Raw genomic sequence first — 11,602 nt, 5'->3', positions numbered from 1 at the left:
TTCTAATGTGCAGCCCAGGTGGCTGACCTCTGTTTTAAGGGCTGCTTTTTCCGTGTTATAATTACATTTAAGGCCACCTGTATTAATTTATTTAATGGGGACTGGGGAAGGGGAAGGGATCAACCTTTATTGAATGCACTGTGTTAATTCTTTGCGTGATAATAAATAGAATAATAGAGCAGCTAGGGTTTCTTGAAAGCTGCGTGTGTGCCAGGAGCTATGCTAACCGTTTTGTATCCATTTCATCTTTGCCGCTTCTCTATGAAATGGATCCTATCTTCATGGTACAAACGAGCAAATGAGGCTCAGCGAGACCAAGGAAGTTGCCCTAAATCACTCAGGGACAAACAAATAAATACATAAGTAGAAGTAATAACTTGCCCAAGGTCATGCAGGAAGGGGGACAGGATTTGAGCTACGGCCGGTGGCTCCTCTGCTGTCCCAGTTGACTGTTATCTCAGTGAACACATTCAGCAAATATTTATTGAATATGAACCATATAACGTGCCTGACACTGGGTTCGATGCTGGGGATATGGAGATAAGCAAGACAAAATTTGTTGCTCTGCAATCTTATCAGAAAGACAGCTAATTCCCAAACAAGGTGACTGATGCTGGGACGGTGTCCAAAGGCCCCTGTTGGCCCCGGACTCTCTGGTTTCAGCACTGGACGTCTTGCATTCCTGGCAACTCGTCGGTCCCGGGCTGACGAGGACAGCTGGTCCCCCTAGCTGTCGTAGAGGGATGTAAATGGGCTGTAGTGAGTTTGCACGGGATGCTGGGGGGTGTGGGTAAGAGATCAGGAAAAGCTTTATAAGAGTTTGTGTCTTCTTTGTAGAATGATTAGGAGGGGAGCACAGTAGAGAAGAGCATCCTGGTAGGACCAGGGAACGGCTGAAGCAATAGCTTGGAGGGGAAGGGCCAGCAAGCCGATGAGTAGAGATCGGGGTGCATGGGGTTGGGGGAAGAGGAAGCTGGAGGTGGGGAAGCTGAGGCCAGACCATGGAATTTGGACTTCAGAGGTGGAGTTCATCTACCAGGCTACTCAGCAAGGGAGTATTATGCTCAATTTCACATTTGTAACGATCACTCAGATTCCGAGAGTAGAATGGGGATTCACCAGAGGGGAGGAGTCTGGAGTGTGAGGGATCCATTGGGAGGAAGTTCTGACACAGGTGGGATCCTGAGACAGAAAGGAGGAGGACCACAGTCGTATCTAAATGCCTATTGATGCCTCGACGTGTACCAGGCACTGCGATGAACTCTTTACATGTGTTCCCTCGTTTGATCCTGACAGTGAGCTCTTGTCATCTGCTATTTTTATGCCCACATGATAGATCAGGAAGTTCAGACTCAGGTTAAGTTAATTGAGTATAAAAAGTCACACAAAGAGTAAAGGCAGAGCCAAGGTTGAAACTCTTGCCTTCTGACTTTAAATAGGTAAGTTTTTAAAAAATATATAATTTTAAAGGATTTTATTTATTCATTTGACAGAGAGAGCACAAGCAGGGGGAGCGGCAGGCAGAAGGAGAGGGAGAAGTGGGCTCCCTGATGATCAGGCAGCCGGATGTGGGGCTCGATCCCAGGACCCCGGGATCATGACCCAAGCAGAAGTCAGAGGCTTAACCAACTTGAGCCACCCAGGCGCCCCTAGATAGGTCTGCTTAACGACGATGTTACCCGACAGAAACAAAGTCTGTGCGTATTTGCTCATTCAGTTGAGTGACATTTACTGAGCCCTCACTCTGTGCCAGGCATACTTCTGGCTGGTGAGATATAGCTATAAACAAAACAGACACGATTCCTGATTTGATGGATATTGCACTCATGTGTGTGTGCACGCGCGTGTTAAGGAGGCAGGTAAACAGACGACTGAATGGCTTTGGACGTCATTTTGAAGGAGAAGAGAAAGGGCTTGGCCATGTGGCAGTGACGAGGGGGAAGAGCCTGGGAGACCCCCAGGTTTCTGGCTCCAGGGAATCTGCAGAGACAGGGAGCTCAGGGACAGGTTTGGGGGGAAGATGAGAGCCCAGGTTTGGACATGTTTGAGCTCTATGGATTCAGAAGTTCTCAAGAGCCATCATAGGGCAAATTGAGAGTCGTTTAATCCTGGGGCCATGGTTGAGGACTCAAGGAGAGGGTGCAGAGTGGGAGGAGGTCTGGGGTGGACGCCTTGCAGACTGGACTACAGTCGGGGTGCCGGCTCCAGAGAGGGAGAGGAAGGTCACAGGGAAGATGGGAGAACTGGAGAGAAAGAGAAAGAGGTCTCGGGGGCGGGGGTCGGGGGTGGGGGGACGGATTTCCAAGACAAGAAGCCCCGGTATCTTCATGTGCCACCTAGCAGTTCAGGGAAGGAGCAGAAAGAGATATTGAGGAGCAAGGAGGGAGATGTCCAGAATTCAGGGATTTATTTTATTTTATTTTTATTTTTGGAAGGAGGAGTCTCTAGCAGGGGACTGACGATCCTGGAGAAAGTGGAGGCAGTTGGGGGAACAAAGCTTTTGAGGACATGGGGGAGACTGGATCCAGAGTTAAGGAGGAGGGGTCTTGAATGGGAGGGCACAGCCCTGAGACCCAGGGGGAGCCAGGAAAGGTGGGTAGGGATGCAGAGTAGCGTTTGCTGGGAAGCAGGTGGCAGGGTGGTTTTGGAGATAGACGGGTCCAGGGTGGGGCTAGGAGGCATCCACCGAGGGCTGAAGGTTTGGCATTCGCAGTGTGGGGGATGGGGCCATCTCAAAACTTACCATTTCCCTCTCCCAGTCCTTCAAAGAACTCTGCCTGGGAATTAAAACACAAACTTTTGCGAACATGAAACCTAATTCAGGTTTTCACTGTGAGGTCGCTGATGCCAGTTGTGGGAATCACAGTGGGACAGGCATGGAGGGGCGTCTCTGGGGAGATGGGGGGTGACCCCCCATTTGCAGGCCCTGAAGCACACAGAGACAATGGCTGGTTTGTTTCATCAAGCACGCCGGAGCCTGCCCCACAGTCGCTGTTTATTTTACAAACAGCCCCCCGGAGGGTGAGCTGCCCTTCTCCTCACTCTCTGCTTTGCTGCAGAAAGAAATCTGTAGCTGGTTTTGTTCTGCCCAGCTGGTCTTCGCCTCTCAAAATCTTCATTTTGAGAAGAAAATGCACGAATGTGACCTTGACGTGTATGAGACAAATACTGTACTACGAGAGGAGCTGGGGACAGATGGTCCAGCCCCGGCTTGGAGGTTGGGGCCCTCCCCACATCATGTACCTCAAGACTCTGTCCTACTGAAGTCCCATATAAAGTTTCTCGGTGGGTGGCACTTCCTGGGGCCGTGCGATTGGCCGGGAAGTCTCCCTCAGCCAATATTCTGTCATCACTGGTGTTGGCGGGCTCTCCTAGGGGACACTCGAGAAACTTCGACAGAACTATTTCTCTCTGGCAACGGCCCACTGTTTCCATGGTTTGGCAATACTAACCAGATGTCGGCCGGCAAAGGACAGGCCTGCCCCAGGGAGAGAAGGCCCGCACACACTTGTGTCCAACCTGGGCAAGTTAGATGGCTTCGCTAGGCTTCTGTTCTCTAATCTTTGAAAAGGAATAACCCCGTGAGCCCACTTACCTTCCGGTGTTGTGAGAATGCATATTTACAGAACTTCATAAAATTTTGAGGTTTTTTTTTTTTTTTTTAAGATTTTATTTATTTATCTGAGAGAGAGAGAGAGCGCAGAGAGGAGAGGGAGAGGCAGGCTCTCTGCCGAGCAGGGAGCCCAATGCGGGGCTTGATCATGAGGCCTGAGGAACCCGAATCATGACCTAAGCTGAAGGCAGATGCCTAACCAACTGAGCCACCCAGGTGCCCCTAAAATTTGAGTTCTTAAGGTGAATAATAGTAAAGTCCTTTGGCCTATATATTTTAGGAACTGATGAAATCATAAGCAAAGCAGAGCTTAAAACGTAATGATGTTAATTTTGCCTGAGTCTCATACACTCTCGTTTGCCATTCTTGGAGATCTGCTCGTTTAAGTAAACAGCCCTTGCACCTGATTATTAACAGAACATTTAAAAAAATACTACTAAAACATTTTTTAAAAAAATCACATGTCATGATAGCTCAGACTGCTGTGTGGGAAAATTGGATACAACATAACCATTGGTTCATTAATTTATTTCCATAATATTTATTTCTTTTTATTTTTTTAAAGATTTTATTTATTTATTTGACAGAGAGAGAGAGAGAAATCACAAGCAGGCAGAGCAGCAGGCAGAGAGAGAGAGGAAGGGAAGCAGCCTCCCTGCTGAGCAGAGAGCCCGATGCGGGACTCGATCCCAGGACCCTGAGATCATGACCTGAGCCGAAGGCAGAGGCTTTAACCCACTGGGCCACCCAGGTGCCCCTCCATAATATTTAATATATCCAGGTTCTCTTCTGTTTTCTTAACAAAAGTGGGGTCAAAACATACATGTTTTATAATCTGCTTTTAGCATATTTATTATTTAATGTGTCATTTAATGTATCAGGAACATATTTCAGGATAAAAGATTCTTCTATAGCATCACCTCAGGCTCCCGGCTGGCCCAGTCAGTCGAGCATGCGACTCTTGATCTCAGGGTTGTGAGTTCGAGCCCCACATTGGGGGTAGAGATTACTGAAAACATAAAAATCTTTAAAATTGTTACATTTTAGGGGTGCCTGGCTGGCTCAGTTGCTTAAGTGTTAGACTCTTGATTTCGGCTCAGGTCATGATCTTGGGGTTGTGAGATCGAGCCCCACGTCTGGTTCCACACTGGGAGCAGAGCCTGCTTAAGATTCTCTCTCTCCCTTGCACTCTGTCCTCCTCCCCTCCCGCTCATGCACCAGGCTTTCTCTTGCTCTTAAAAAAAAACAAAAACAATTGTTACATAGTATTCTACTGTCCGGGTAGCAACCTGCTGCTGTCAGATATTTATGTCGTTTCTGTCTGTTTACAATCACTAACAACATTGCGGTGGATGTTTGGGTTGCTAAATGTCTGTGCTTGTTTTTATTTCCTTATCACAAATTCCAAGAGGTGAAATGATGTAACATGTGAATGTTTCACCTGGGGTCAGATTAGAAATGATGGCTTTGGTAGGTGTCTCCCAGCTCAGCTGTTTTTTGTGGTATTGGGTTTTAGTCCTACCTAGTTGTGTAGATTAAACTTGATCAAAGGGGCATGTACCATGGGCTGGAGCTCAGTGGTTTCCACTCCTGTGGCCAGGTGAGGTATCATCTTGACCTTGCCGTACAACACAACACAGCATGGTGGATTAGTTCTCGACAGAGAGCTTAACTTACCTTTTTTGAACAGGTAATAAACTCACAAGGGTTGGTATTCCAAACACGTGGAAGGGTATAGTCACCATTTTCTCCCCCACCCCTGTCCCAGTAATCCAGAGTCCCTTGGTGTAGGTAGGGTGACAAGGTGGTTCTGCTTTGCCTGGGACTTTCTGGTTTAGGACTGAGAGTCCCTAGCAAACTGGTTGGTCATCCTATGTCATGGGCAACCAGCATCATGAGTCTTTGTGTGTTCTTCTGGAGATAATAGGGCAAGAGTGATCTTAGTATTTTATTCTATTTAAAAAAATTTATTCATTTGAGGGAGAGAGAGAGTGAGAGAGAGGGCGGAGGGAGAGGGAGAAAGAATCTGAAGCAGACTCCGCACCGAGCAAAGAGCCTGATGTGGGGCTCGATCCCACAACCTCAGGATCATGACCTGAGCCGAAACCAAGAGTCAGACACTTAACCGACTGAGCCACACAGGCGCCCTGCATTTGTATTTTGAAGATCATCACAGGTGACAAAAGAAAGACCTTGTTAAAAACGATTGCATGACTTCCAGGGGAAGGGAGAACCCATTATAACCTAGAGGCCCAAGTCTTACTGTCTAGCAGTTGTTTCTAAGCGGTTTTCCAGCTCTGGAATTGCGATCCCTCTGCAAAAGAAATCTCCCTGTGTGCCTTGGGAAAAAGACTCACGTAAACATAATCGTCTGTGGCCCCATTTTCCATAGCTGTGGTTGACCTAGACTCCATTATCCTTTTGTTTGTAAATTTTTTTGTGTGTGTGGAGTTAAGAAAGCATGTGTGTACTAGGGGTTTGGATTTTATAAATATGCTATTTGCCAAGTTATCTTTTAGATTTCCCTCTGTGAATGTAACTGATTCGGGAAAGCCCACATTCAGAGAAAGCATAACACTGTCCTTATCAAGTGTGAACTGAGAAAGACATCGGAAGGCCTTTTCCAGGCTAAAAATAGACCCAGAACTTGGTGTATTTTAGCTTCGGGACTTTTCACAAACTGTCTGGCAAACCAGCACATGATTATTTTATGAATAAGGCACCAACGTTCCTTTTAAATGTTCTAGCTTCAGGCTGTTTTACTTTTCATGCAAAAAAAAAAAAGATGAATTATTTATCAAAATAGGCATGAATATCATGCAATAATACTCTCATTTCTAGCGGGGAGTGAAACGAGCTGCAGCTGGTGCTGTGTCAGCTCCCCAGGAGAGGGGGTGGGGAGCAAGAGGAGGACGGGGCTGCAGCCTTCGGGAGGGACGTCCCACGTTCTGTGGGACAATGGTCAGGTCTCCCTCATCATGCATGTTCTCTCTCTTCCTTCCTTCCCTCCCTCTCTTCTTCCTTCCCTTCCTTCTGTCCTAACTTCCTTCCTTCCTCTTTGACCTCCTCCCGCCCTCCCTCCGTCACTCTGGCAAACTTCAGAAAGCGGAGTGTGGAGCCCCTTTCTGAACTTGAACGTGGCCAGAAGCTGTTTTATGGAGCTATTTGTATACACCTCATCTACCTGACTAAGCCTCAGTTTCTCCATCGGGGACAGGAGGCGATCCTTGTAGCTCCTCCCAAGGCCCGTGGCCGGGATGAGATGAGACAACTGGTAAGTGCCTGACCCCGAGGAAGCAGTGATGACAGCGTTAGCTGTTACCAAAGCCCGCCCACTGGGGACCACGCGGAGTGAGGCAGGCACGTGGCTGGGGAGGACAGGAGCAGCAGGGGAGTTGAGCGTGGGGAGGTCGGGTCAGGTGACCAACTTTCCTTGGTTTGTCTGGGACTAACCGGACTTTATTTTTTTAGATTTTTTTTTTCTTTCTTTATTTGACAGATGGAGATCACAAGCAGGCAGAGAAGCAGGCAGAGAGAGAGGGGGAAGCAGGCTCCCTGCTGAGCAGAGAGCCCGATGCGGGGCTCGATCCCAGGACCCTGGGATCATGACCGGAGCCGAAGGCAGAGGCTTTAACCCACTGAGCCACCCAGGCGCCCCTGGACTTTATTTTTTAAAATTTTAATTCCTTCCTTCCCTTCCTCCCTCTGTCGCTTCCTTCCTTCCTTCCTTCCTTTCCTCCCCCTCTCCCTCCCCTCCTTCCTTCCTTCACTCTTTCTTTCTTTCTCCTTCCTTCCATGAGAGAGAGAGAGAGAAGCAGGGGAAGGGCAGAGGGAGAGGAAGGGAGAGAATCGAGCAGGCTCCATGCCCAGCGCAGAGCCCAATGAGGGGCTCGATCTCATAGCCCTGAGACCATGACCTGAGCCAAAATCAAGAGTCGAATACTCAATGGACTGAGCCACCCAGGCACCCCTAGATTGACTTTGAAATGCAAAGTCGTGCGTGCTGGGAACCCTTTCACAGGCAGGCGCATGGGAGAGCTGCTTGCCCTCCTGAGTTAGGTTGGGTGCCCACTTTTATTCTCCTGTCTTCTCGCCTGGGGACTGTGACCAGGCTGGAGCTGCAGCACGCATGCGTTATCTGTTCTCCTGGTGTCCTGCCCTCCCAGTTTCGAGGACAGTAACTGACTTGCCCTACAGCAGGGAAGGGGAGTGCCGCCTTATGGCCACTGGGTGGTGGGGTACTGTGACACCGTGGCTGTGAAGCCAGTCCCCTCCCCCCCGGCCCCTAGCAGGGTTACTGCAAGCTTCCAGCCCACCCAGGAGAAGGGGGAGAAACCTAGGCAAGGGTGTCACAGCGAGAGAAGTATGATTCCTTTGACTACATGGGTGACAGAAACGTGTATACAAGAGCCCATTGTCAAATATGATTTGAACATGACATCTACATGACATCTGTGTCTACATGACATCTAGCATTCCAGGAGCATGTTTGATACCAGTGACTGAGGCCTGTGCAGAAGGCATTTCGAACAGGGTTCCAGAAGCTTCTCCCACTAAGCCGGCATTGCTCTCTTCAGGCACTCAGATATTCACGGCGCCAGGGAGGCTCACGGGACATTTCTAAACGAGTAGCCCACAACCTGGAGAGAGTGTCAGCCGTGATTAGGAGTGAAGATCATCACAGGTGACAAAAGAGGGTGGGAGTCGGGCTCTGCCCCTTGGTGCCAGCTGGTGTCACTTCAGTCACCGGACCTCTCAGGGCTTCGTGCCCCAGGGAGACCGCAGACCACAGAGGGGGAGGACGGAAAGAGACCGTGTGTGAGACGAGTCTGGAACACAGTGGGCGCTCAATAAATATTAGTTTCCTGTCCAAACTTCTCTAGTCACGATTGTCTAGCATGCTTGAAGCCTATTATCCTCTCTCCCTGACCCCTTTCTCTTAGGTCTGGAAACTTTATTCACTAGTGATTAGATTAGTGGCCAATAGGTCTTGTCTGCAAATCAGAAAGGCTTTCATTGAGGCCAAAGGCCACGAGTCACAGGCTTCCTCCCTCCCTGCTGTGCCCAGCTCCTCGCAGGAGTGCGCACATGGAATCCGCGGCTGTGGAAAGAAGCCTGCCAGATGACATGAGCCCTGCCGACAGAATGGGGAGAAATGGAAGACTGGCCGGGCCGGCGTGAGTGGCTCCCCTGGGTTTCCGGCGAGTTGCCTTGGGCCTCCTGCAGTGCACACCCTTCGGGAAGATGGCTGGCCAGCTGCTTCTCCAAATGGGAGCAGACCTCTCTCCCCAAGGCCTGCAGGGGACCCCTCCCCAGGCCAGACCTTTCTCCCCCTGCCCAGGCACACGGGTTCCTCTCAAGTCCCTAAATTGAGAAACTGAGCGGAACCCCAGCTTCACCATCTGCAAAACAGGACAACAGATGCTTATTTACCCCAGGGGTTGGAAAGCGAGGGGTGGTCATGCGTGTAAAGCTCAATGAACAGTGGCCATCGTCTTGAACCTCTTTCCCCTCGTTAAGTCTTTCCTTAAAAATTATTTTCACTAAAGAGCCTTGGCGGAAAAAAAAAAAAAAAAAAAAAAAAAAAAAAGAGCCTTGGCGGGCGGGGTGGGAGGGAGAGCTGGAAGGGGTTCAGCCGTGAGGTTCCGGAGCCCGCTTTTCACATTTTCCTTACCCACGCTCTGAGGTTCGATCTCTGGTCACCTGTGTAAGCAGCTTCCCAAAGTGACATGGAAAAGAAGGATTGTCGTCATCAGTTTAGGCAACAAATGAGTTAAAATATATACTATGTATTTTATATGTGATAAGTAATCTACGTCTACATATATATACATATATACACACATATTCATAATGATATCTTATTACACGTAAAAGGACAAAATTAATACATATTTTTTTTAGAGACCAGAAAATTCTCGTTAGGAGAAGAAGAAGACAGAAATGCCCCATGAGCGCATGCATAGGGGTCGTTACTGTTAATATGTTGGGATATTTTTCTTCCAGTCTATTTTCTCTCCTGCTCCTAGAAGAAGAAGTTAGCTGTTCTCAGCTAGAGAACGGAGACTGTCTTCTGAAGGGTTAGGTGACTTGCCTGAGACCCACTTGCTGTGGGCTGATGGGTAAATAGGGGAGACATGTTCAAAAGTTGTTTCTGCTCTGAATTCGAAGGTGGTATACATGTTTATTAACTAAGGTAACTAGTTGTTACTTCTCAGCTCCTGCCCCTGGAGGTGTCCCCAGGAGGGAATCAGAAACTCTCCCCCTTGACCATTGGTGTGCCTTGAAGGTTGGGAAAAAAATTGACAGTTAAATATTTTCTACCACGTCAATGTTCCTTCTTCAATGCTGTAATATTAATAATTAACATTTCTCAGATATTATGCTAAACACGAATACTTTAGTCCTTGCAATACGCTCATGAGGTAGGTTTTCTTATTATCCCTGTAGTACAGGTAGCAAACAGAGGCTTGGCAGTTTTAAGCAAGGTCACACAGCTAGTAAACGGTGTACTGGAATTAAATGACCTCTCTTGGGTTGCTATGAATAAATAAATAAGTATAGGCATGCATGTATATATAAATTATGTGTACATAAAAGTCTCTATCATCTATCTTGGATCTGAGTTTTTTTTTTTTTTTTAAGATTTTATTTATTTGAGAGAGAGAGAATGTGTGCACATGAGCAGGGAACCTGATGTGGGATTCGATCCCAGGACCCCGGGATCATGACCTGAGCCACAGATAGATGCTTAACCGACTGAGCCATCCAGGCACCCTTGATCTGAGTGGTTTCTGAAGAATTTCCACGTCCTAAGGGAGCATTTGTCGTTTTAGGCCACCCTGCATCCAGATGTCCTTATTTTGGAGGGAGGGCGCCCCCAGCGCTTGTGAGTCATGGTGGGAGAGGACCCCACCTCCCCCGTGGAAGCTGAAGGGGATGGGCTATGCCCTCTCCAGCTCTGGGCACAGCTAGGACAATGGCATGTGGCTCAGGTAAATCAGTCAGATGCTCCAGCCCATGGCTTGGAACGTCCAAGCAAGTGATACAACTCGAGGGCAGTTTTGAAGTCACTTTTGCAGCAGTGGTAATGGCAGTGGCATCTCCGGTCCAGGGACAAAGGAGACAGCAGTTGTGGCAGCCCTGGCAGAGCATCTGCTGCTGAGTAGTTTGCTACCTGGATCCTTCCTGGGGTCTGACTTTGACTTCCGCATTAGCAGCCCCGCCGGACTCAACTTCTCTCTTCCCTGCCCTGTTGGAATTAGAGTCGCAGCCTCTGCAGCATCCACTTCGTCCCTTCCTCCTTTCTTAAGAACCTTCCCTCTCCTTTAATTTTTCTTGGGGGGCTTGCCCCAACCTCAGCTCCAAGGGAGCTCTAGCCAGCCAGTGCACGGCATCCCCCGGTGGGTGCTAAGTCACGATGGACCAGTCAGACCGAGAGGACGGTTTGTACGGCATGGGTGGAAGAAGGTTTTCTTCTTTCTTCTCTGCTGTACGTGGACAAGTGAACATGCCACCTGGATCGCCACTGGAGCGATCTTGTGACCAGAAGACCCCCTTCCTGGGGTTGAAGCCGAAGCTGTGGGCAGCAGAGCAGGTGGGATGGAAAGGTCCAGGGTCCTTGAGGTCATGTAGCTGCTGAATCCGTGAACCCTGGAGCATCCCCTCCTGGGACTTCCTTTATGTGAGAGAAGAGACTTCCTTTTCATTTAAATCAGTTCAAACGGAGTTTTCTGTTTAGCCTAGCTGAAAGTATCCTAACCAGTTTGGTGCGGCTGCTTTTTTTTCCAGATGTGATTCTCTAAGCTCAGCCTTTCTCAGACAACTTCTTAATGTCAGAATGTTTTGGTTTCTTCTTGATTTCCAGTCTTAATAAAATTGAAGGACCTCAAAGAGCTTTTGTTATGTAGGTTATACTTATTGATATTTACTGGGTTAGAAATTAAAAAAATGTTTTAAATTTATTTGATGTTAAGTAATCTCTACCCC

Source organism: Martes martes (assembly GCF_963455335.1).
Source record: "Martes martes genome assembly, chromosome: 7".
Taxonomy (NCBI): Eukaryota; Metazoa; Chordata; class Mammalia; order Carnivora; family Mustelidae; genus Martes; species Martes martes.
The sequence above is the reverse complement of the archived record's forward strand: the minus strand, read 5'-3'. Positions refer to the sequence as shown.